Source organism: Pistacia vera, unplaced genomic scaffold (genome assembly GCF_008641045.1).
Source record: "Pistacia vera cultivar Batoury unplaced genomic scaffold, PisVer_v2 Contig177, whole genome shotgun sequence".
Classification (NCBI taxonomy): Eukaryota; Viridiplantae; Streptophyta; class Magnoliopsida; order Sapindales; family Anacardiaceae; genus Pistacia; species Pistacia vera.
Window position 1 is genome coordinate 1388416 of NW_022195866.1, and position 10096 is coordinate 1398511.

A 10096-nucleotide genomic window follows, 5' to 3' on the forward strand; every position below is an offset into this window, starting at 1 on the left:
TACTTCCTTGTACGTGTCAAGGTATGCACATGATCATGAATGAATTAGGCTATCTGATTGAAGTATTTCCATTGGCCACTTTATGAGAAGAAAACACTTTATCCACATATGAAACCTGCAAAAGAATATAAAATTAGGAAAATGCTACAGCTACCGATTAGTGTGTACCGAATAATGTGACAAAATCTTGGCCGTTGATTAATATTAACTGATAATAAATAAACGATCAAGATTATACTACGTCATTCAGTGCATAAAATCGGTACACACCAGTCAATAACTGTAGCATTACTCATAAAATTAATAACTACTCCGATAATGTTCATTTAATTTTCAAGATTTTCTTTACGAGTATTAAATTATTGTTGTTTGCAATATCTTTTTCTCTTGGAAGATGCGTTGTTGCCTCTGTCAATTTTTTACTGCAATCTGAATGAGCAATTAATGGGCTCTTTCTCTACATTTCTAATTTCATCATTTTCCTCGGAAGATGCTCTCCTTTTTCTTATTTTTCTAGGCTTATTAGGCCGTAAACATTGGGATGCGTTTATTACACTAACTTAATATTCATATGCTTATCATCTATGATACTTTGGGGATGCGTTTGGACGGGGGTCATTTAAGATTAGTCCGATAATTTTTATTTAATTTTTAAGATTTTTTTATTTGGTTTATAAATAATAAATATTACTGATTAATCTTTATTTAATTTTTAAGAATTTTTTGTAGTTTATAAATAATAAAATATTATTAAGATTTTCTTGTTTGGTTATAAAATATCACTGGTTGTAATATCTTTTTCTCTTGGAAGATGCGTTATTGCCTTCGTCTGCAATCTGAATGAGCAATTAATGGGCTCTTTCTCTACATTTCTATCTTCATCTGCAATCTGAATGAGCAATAAATGGGCTCTTTCTCTACATTTCTAATTTCATCATTTTCCTCGGAAGATGCTCCCGTTTTTCTTATTTTTCTTGACATATTGGGCTGTGAACATTGGGATGCGTTTATTACACCAACTATATATATTCATATGCTTATCATCTATTATACTTTAGGGATGCGTTTGGATGGGGTCATTTACGATTATTCCGATAATTTTTTTTAATTTTCATGATTTTCTGGTTTGGTTTACAAATAATAAAATACTATGATAATTTTTTATTATAAATAATATTTGCTATTGATAATATATGAGATAATCATATTATCTTGTCAAGGGGTGTTATTAAAAAATTATCGAAGTAATTTAATTTTTATACCTATTTTGCCCTTAATTAAATACCATTTCAAACATAATTACCCTCAAATATCTACCAAATAACCATTACTCAGACTCTCTACATTTAAGAATTTAGCTAAAATAGCTTGGCCAGAAAAAAGTTTAAAAGTTAAAAAAATATCCCCAATCACCTAAGTCCACTGCCAACCGATGACGATAGTCGTCATATCGACACACGATCTATAGGATCTGGCTAGCTATACGTCGATCTAGCTATTTCCGGCTAGATCTAAGGCTAGAAACGGCTAGGTCCATAGCGACCTGGCTTTTTCCAACTTTCAATCTGGTCGGAAACAGCCAGATCACAGCTAAAGATCTGGCCTTTTCATGCCAAGATCTATGGTTGTTTTACAGCCACATCCTTGACAGTGAAACAACCTTACCGGTGCACGACCGGCCATATCCGACCGGTTGTACACCAATCTAATGACTGCCGACGGTGTTGACAGTGGTGGCTAGATACCAGCAATGGCTTGGGGTAGGTGGGGGTGATTTTGCTAAAATTAAAGTTTTACATGGCTAGAGTGTTTTAGCAAAATTTCTAAAAGAAATAATTAAAAAAATAATAACAAAATTAATATTATATCAATAATTTAAAAGGAGACAATTTAGCAATCTATATAACGTACCCACTCATTCACCTACCAACCAAACATATCAATATAACATATCCACTAATTTATTCCAACCTAACTAAACATATTTCCTTAAACATTCCCAATAATCTTCAAGATAATCTATCTTTCAATTAATATAACATTCCAATAATAAAATATTCCTTGGACCAAATGCACTCTAGGTGTAATTTTTATTTAAACTATTGATCGGTAGAACAGTTCAACTACCATATTCATTCATTGATTTATCTATGTGGGTATCTAAACAGGGTCGGATTCAGTTAATTAAAAACTAAAAATTTAAGAATTTTACACTATGCGAACAAAAATCAATTAAAACAACAAATTAAATAAAAAATATATTGCTATGTCCTACTTCACATCTTATGATATATTAAAAATATCTGAGTTGAACTTCCAAAACTACAATGGAGACCCCTTGCCCTCTCTTTTGACCATTAACCCAAATAACCGAGAAAAGAGCATAAATACTTTCTTTTTATTCACCAATTTGTAAAAAGAAAAAAATTGATTCAATTTCTGTGTGGAATCATTGGCATATATGCATTCCTTTATTTTCCAAACTATAATTTGAGTTCCTATAATCATTCATCCCTAAAAACCAACATCAAATCGACCTTAAATAAAACCAACTCTAAATCCAAACATCTTACTTGGAACAATTAAGAACATAACACCTAAATAATGACAGCTTATAACAGTATTAAAGAACAATCAACATCATTTAACTGCCCATAAATCCAAACATCACCAACATCATAAATCTTGACTTTATGTTCCATAAATTTTGATGATAAGGGGTGTAAGTGGCTAATTAGGGGGTTCACTTTGGTTTTGTATATTTGAGAGATTGTAATGAGAATAACCCTGACATAGCGCCAATGAAAGTTAAAGGAGTGGAATATTTTGTATACGCTTGTGAAATGTTAAAACCTGAGAGGACGTCTGTGTGATTTAATATAATTTCTCCCCAAGTTTTTCTTGAATAAAATGTTTACCTTTAAATATCTAAAATAACAATTTACCTCCTATCATTAGGGTTTTAATATAGTTTCTATCACCTAAATAACACATATTACCATTAATCCCTCTAAATTAAACACCAAAAGCTCCAATAATGACAACAGAAAAATTGTTATTTCAAATACCTTATGAGGAAATTCAAGAGACCTCAAGGTGAATTTTATTAAATCCAAAACCAAATTATAACATTATGGTTGTGAGACTGTCTAATTAAAAAAAGGGGTTTAAACCAATTACCTCCCTTATGGTTTTCAAAATTAACAAGTTGGTCCCTGTTTTATGCGAATTATCCAACCACCTTCCTACCGTTAGTTTTTTCCGTTAAATCTAACTATTCAATGATTTTGACCACTAAATGACAATATTACCGTAATTTTTTTTAATTCAAAAGAAAAGCCTAAAAATTATGTTAAATTAATAAAAATATATATACAATCATAAAAAAAAACCCAAAAGTCTTAAAAATTATGTTAAATTCATCAAAAAAAGGGGAAAAATGATAATAAAAACCTACCCAGTTCAAAAATTTCTTAAAATTTATATTAATTTTTGGCCTTTTAAATTGTTTTTAAAAACTTTGTGTTGTAGGTAATTTTATTGAATTTTTTATGTTAAGTTATTTAAAAATAAAGAAATTTTTATTAATTTTGTGGAAACTCAGTTTTAGGGGTAATTTGGTCATTGCATAAATCAATTTGCCACCTCCCTGCAACCATATCCCACCCACTAGCAATGAAATTTGAATCTTACAACACAAAACCAATATTAACAACAGTAAATATCAATCAAAATAAATAAAGAATTAATTGATTAAAGCCAATAACAGTAAATTGGGTTTTACATATCCAGTCTTCACCCTCACATTTTCCCACAGATTTGGCGTCTGATAAAATTGAACAAATGGAGATTCATGTTTGATAATGTGATTGAAAACAATACAAATTGGCGCCAACGATCAGTTCCTCCACCCCATTTCCCTGGCGATTCAGTGCCTCTCTCACGACTAAAACACACATAAGAGCCATCATGTCATGCGATTCCACTAGACTGATTCAGCTCTCCGATCCATCAGTTGACCATGTCACGTGCTCATCACGTTTTATGATGAGTTGAAAAACATTTTAAACTTCTAGGTTTGGTAATAGTATGAATAGGGGTGTTTAAAACTTGTTAACCGAACCAGTTTTGAGATAAGAAATTTTCCTGAATTGAAACCAAACCAGTTAAAGGAAAAACTGGTTTTAAACACTGAAAAACTAATTTTCAACAGGTTTTAATTTAATATTTTATATATTTTTTAATTTAATATGTTTACAATAAACTTGTTTTTAATTTTATATTTTAATTTAATATTTTTATAATCAAACGGTTTATAAAATCAAGTTCGGTTAATCGATCCCATATTCTCATAAACCAATAACTGAACCGAAAAATGAATTTTTGTATTTCTTTGAACCGAAATCAAACCGGTTTTTTGAATAATCAAAAACTATTTTCGTTCGATTTCTATATATATATTTTTTTTAACACTCCTAAGTATGATAAATCCCAAGGTTCTACCGAATGCATCTTTCTAAAACAATCAATGGCGGGGTTTTGTTACAATAGATTGTTGCAATAACACATCAACATGAAACTTGTAAAACAAAAACGCAAAACTTGTCATATGCACTTTTACATGGTATTATATAGCCACAGCATAGCCATAGAAAGACAGCAAACTAATTAAGCAAATACAAGAAAACAAAGCAGCCTTAGAAGGCAAAAATATCCGGAAAAGCCCAGAAAAAAACAACCAGAGTTTCACACAGAAAACAAGTACCCAAATAGTAGCAGCTTACAAGAGTAGAAAGAGCAATCAACATCATTTCACTGCCTAGAAAACCAAACATCACCAACTATTAGATAGTAATTATGTTGAATCACAACACAGAAAGCATCCGGCAGTAAAAGATTATATAGCAGTAGCCTTCATCTAACATATCTAATTAAATAGTTCAGCAACATAATCCGAATTCCGGGGAAGAAAATCCAGAGAATTTCATAATGACGTCCATCACAAAATGTGTCCACTGGCCAGCTAAAAGGTTATCGTTAGTGTGTGCACCAGAGACCAAGCAAGACTGAAACAGCCACTGTCAATTTTGCAATTCTGAACAAAGCAGGTGGTATTGTCTTCCATTGTTGGTCAGCTTGAACTTCTTTCATTACTTGGTTGCAAACTGACTAGCATCAGAAAGAGGCAATTACACAATTCAGAAATTGAATGAATAATTCATAAAAAGAATTGTGCGACCTGATGTAACACAATATGCATGGGCATGGGCTGCTGCCTCAATTTGGCCTTTTATCCTTTTCAGAGGAGAAATTATCAAATGTCCCTCACACTTTGAGGCAATGAGTTTTTTATTTGAAAGAAAAAAGAAGACTTCGCCTTCAGCAGATGGATGCTTGATATTAAGTAATAATAGCACTTCAAATTGCAGAACATAGAGGGCATGGCATGGATTCACCCAAATATATAGTAATACAAAACAAGACAAACCAAATATAATGACCAATATAAATTGCAGAAAGTTAGCTTCAAAAGGCAACAAAAAGTAAACTTTACCCTGAAATCATTGAACTATTATGCAGGACACCACCACAACTATACAGAATACCACAGAGAGTTCCAAGATTTGGCATATCTTCAAGATCAGGCAAACAAGAAACCCCATAAACAATGGAGTGCAAAGCGTTAAATTTCCTCTTGGAGGGTTTCCTACCAAAGCAACAAGAAACATGCTGCGCAGAATTTGCATGAGTCATTTTTTTACATTTTACCATTTAAGGGATATGGGGATGTAAAAGGTTATCTTATCAACTTGTTCCAACCTACTATAATAAGCTCATGGGTTTGAACTTAAATTACCTTTTGTATAAGAAGATTTCAACCTCCAAGTTTCACTCAAGTGTTACTCGCTTCTTTTAGGACCGCAAGCCTGGGTCAGTTCCATTCAGTAACAAATTTGGAAAACTGTAAAATACAATTAACATCTTACATCAATAATAACAATAAAAACAATAATGGCCTAGCCCTGCATTATGACTTGAAATTATTGTATAATCATTTTCTTTTTGGAACAAAAGTCATATTTACGTGAAATTTATTAATTAGGCTTCTCTGAAGTTTAAAAACATTAATAATAATTGGGTAATTTTCATGGAGCTTTATTAAAAATCCTGATAAACCAATTAAATCATATAGGACATGTTTAATTCTTCACCCATAAATCATACAGGCAGATAACAAGGTTAAAATGCATTTTTAAAACTGAAAATGCATGGCTAAAAGTAATACATATATGAAGATAACAAAGTTTAATAGAGTATGGGAAACATCCAACGCTGGAAAGAGTTGTTACAAGATTTAACAAGTAATGACTTCCTAAATAAGTAAATTGACTTCAATGTTTGAGTCCAGTTACTAAACATTATATAGCCTAATAAAAACATCAATAGAACTTATGCTACCTCATAAAAAACTGAACTAGTAGTTTGCTATCAAATGACATCATATTTAAACATTAACACAGGATCAGCCCTCCAAAACAAAATTTAAAAGATTGTCACTGAAACTTAATATCTTTCATGTATCCACTATATCTTTAACATTTCTCTCCAAACCCTCAATGCCAAAGAACTTATCACTTGTTTTAACTTCATATTATTGGTTCTCATTTATTTATTTTTTTTCCTTTCCCAAAGAGACCAAAAAGACATCAATTTGTCAGACAACACAATTTTCTCTGTGTAAAGTAATAATCCAAGAGTACATACGGCTTAGTTTTAATATAAAATAATAGTTTTCCACACATCAAGTCTACCAATATTTCTTTTTAACATCACATGTGGACGACAGTTGAGTGATACACAATTAAAAAATATTAAATAGTTCAACCAATGATTAATGCTAAATTGAAACAAAGAATCAAATAAGTTAAATGAAAGACGAAAAATCAGCAGAAAATAAAAGTATTAACAGTTACCTGATGACATTTGAATCAAAGCCAGATAGATTGGCAGCTTCTCTCAAAGCAGTCCTCCATCTCTGGAATGTTTCTTGCGAACCCTTGAAACGTTTTTCAAGCTTAGTAAATGCATCCCCAAAAGTCCCAATCTGATTCCCTACATCTGATGGGTATACACCATAGAAAACAGGAATTACAATCAGACCATATCTGTTCTAGCATTCAAGGATCTTTAAAAGTTCTTCAAGGCACCATAACGAAGAAGAATACTCTTTTGAGAAAATGATCAAGGAAATCTTTGACCATTCAATTGCATTAAAAAGACATGGAGAAATTTGATCCCCTCTTTTAAGCTCGTCATCAATGAATGTATTGATCATTTTTTGACACAATGCTGCATATAGATGGCTAGTAAAATTATCGCCGGTATCCTCACCTCTGAAACTAAGAAAAACATCATACTTTTCTTGAGGAGAAGAGGAAGAAGAAGCAACAGCCATTAACTTACAGCGATGAGAATTACTTGACATTAACAAAAACGTAAAGAGCTAAGCCAAGACATCATATAATTGAGTATTTGCATCAATCTCTAAGCATTTTAAATTATCTCCTTTCCTAGAAGATGCCTTTCACATCTGGTGTGAAAGGAAACCCCAACAGACAACTAACAAGCCATTCACATCTGCTGTGGTTGTAACACAAATTCATTAATTCACACACAAGAAATTCCTCAGCAACGGTTCACATTTACCTCTCCTTGCACCCAAAAGTTTCCAAATCATTACAATTTTGTTAAATTCTTAATATACCTTCTACATTGCCCACTATTTACTGTTAACTTTGTCCCTGTAATCATCAAATTGAAATGGGGCTCAACATTTTCAAACATGCAAACAAAAATTTTGAAATTGGGTTTCCACTAGAAGTAATTTAATTGAAATTAAGAATAAATCTAATGAAGATGTATTTTTATATTTATGTCATGACAATCGATCACGATTCTATTTTCGCTTTTGTAATTTTATGGTCCTTCATTGTGGACAAAATTCTGGAATGGTTTTAGGAATCAATCACTATAAATTTTAATATTTTTTTTCTCCAATCATATATGACAGGATAAGGGAAAAGACGCTTATACGTAATCAGAACTCTAATAGATGCTTGTTTTACATTTTCACATAATTTAACTAACACATAAATTCATTGACAATATATATGCTAAATGTATTAAGTTAATTAATTAATAATTAAATTTATATTTTATTTCTAATTGACTTGCCGCAGTTAACTTAATCCTATGGTGATTGGCACCAACAACCCAACCACTGCTTCATATTTTTCACTTGGTAACTAGTTAACTTCTAATAAATTATTGAATTAATATTTTAGAAGGATTAGGTTCTGAATTCTTATTCATGTTCTTAAATATATATTTAATTTATAGTCTTTAATTACTGATTTCTGGCCACTTGACCTTCTTCATTCACATTAATTAGTCATATGACATGATGTCGCAAAACAAGAAAAAGGGAAACATTAATTTGACTAGTATCTATTTAAAAACTCAATCAAAACATCACAATAAGAACGGATTAAATTAACATTAATACTTTATTTCCAATTGACTTCTCCTCGATTGACAGTTATGAATACGCCAACCCAACCAGAATATGGAATAGAAATAATAAATTAATATATTAATTTAGCTGCCAACTCAAACTCTGTCCGTTAGTAATTGTTGTATGTATATATAAGTTTATTTGATGTTTTTATCCCCATTTGTTGCGTGTTCTATTTTTCATATTCTTATGAACAGAAAAATTAAAAAAAAAATTATCGCATATTATATTTCACTGTGTAAACAAACAGTGGCGTTCACATTATTCCATGTTCACTAAGTGGGTTTCGAAAATGGAGTCTGATTAAGCGAAATTAGGGATTCAAAATTAAGAATATCAGAGTCTCGAATCAAGATTAACAGGAACAAAAAAAATCAACGACAGAGATTTATTAATGAATTAATTGAAGAAAAAATGGGTTTTACATACCAAGTATTCAGTCTGGCTCTTTCTCACGAATCAGGCATATGAAGAAATTGAATGAAGGAAGATTTAGGGTTTGACAATGTGATTTGTAACCAAATTTGGCGAGAATGAACTCTCCATCCCATTTCACGCGCTTTTCTGTATCTTCCCAAGCGGAGCTCTGCAATTAGAGGAATAAAAAAGAATAATGGAAACTGGGTTTTCACTCGAAGTGAGTAACTAAGTGGGTTTCGAAAATGGAGTAGGATTAAGTGAAATAAGGGATTCAAAATTAAGAATATATGAGTTTCGAATCAAGATTAACAACAACAAAAATCAATCAACGAAACAAATTTATTAATGAATTCATTGAAGGAAAAATGGGTTTTACATACCAAGTATCCAGTCTAGCTCTTTCTCACGGATCAGGCATATGAAGAAATTAAATAAATGGAGATTTAGGGCTTGACAATGTAATTTGTAACCCCTGTTAAGAAATTGTATTTTCAAAATTTAACCCCATCAAAGTTAATATTTTTTTTTTTTAATTTACTTCATCCATTTTATGAAATATCAATTTTATCCTCCTTGTCATCCATTTTAACAGCTCCGGCCTCCAGCACCAACTGTTCGGGGTGAGGGTATATTTTATAGTTTTTGACGTTGGTGGAGGCTGTGTGAAAGCTTTTTAGTTTCAGGGGTGTAAATGGTAAAGACCCTTTTTTCAAAGACGATAAAGGAACGTTTACTCACTGATGATTAAGTATGAACCATTGAAGTCCAAAGAAAGTGATGGTTTGAGATTTAATTGTTTTGGCTCTCTTCATCGATTTCCAATTCACTATATTAGAATGAATTGATAGTTATAAAATGAGCATCTCTTTACTCTCCCACTACATGGCATTACAGGGATGCAGTATACTGAATGCGTATCGAAACTTATAACTGTATGTGAGATCTGTTGTGAACTGACCAATTACAAATTGTCAAGTCAGGATTGTGAAAGAAAGTTTGTAAGAGAGGATTGTTGGTATAGTATTATTCTTATTATTATTAACAATCTCATTCCTAAACTAGGTTTTAATGAAACCTCTTATTAAATAAAATTATTTTAGC

The 10096-nt window shown here is 31.4% G+C and overlaps 1 long non-coding RNA gene across 3 annotated transcripts; it reads right to left on the bottom strand.

The window, feature by feature from the left end:
- Positions 1-5564: 5564 nt before the first annotated feature.
- LOC116126173 lies at positions 5565-9460 on the bottom strand. 3 transcript variants are annotated; one of them, XR_004127444.1, is made up of 5 exons: positions 9376-9460; positions 9005-9161; positions 6975-7119; positions 5858-5962; positions 5565-5730 (listed from the first exon to the last, which is right to left on the bottom strand). It is a non-coding gene; the product is annotated as an uncharacterized LOC116126173 (long non-coding RNA). The 3 variants fall into 3 exon arrangements; XR_004127445.1 differs by having other exon boundaries at positions 5565-5927; XR_004127443.1 differs by having other exon boundaries at positions 5565-5962.
- Positions 9461-10096: the final 636 nt, after the last annotated feature.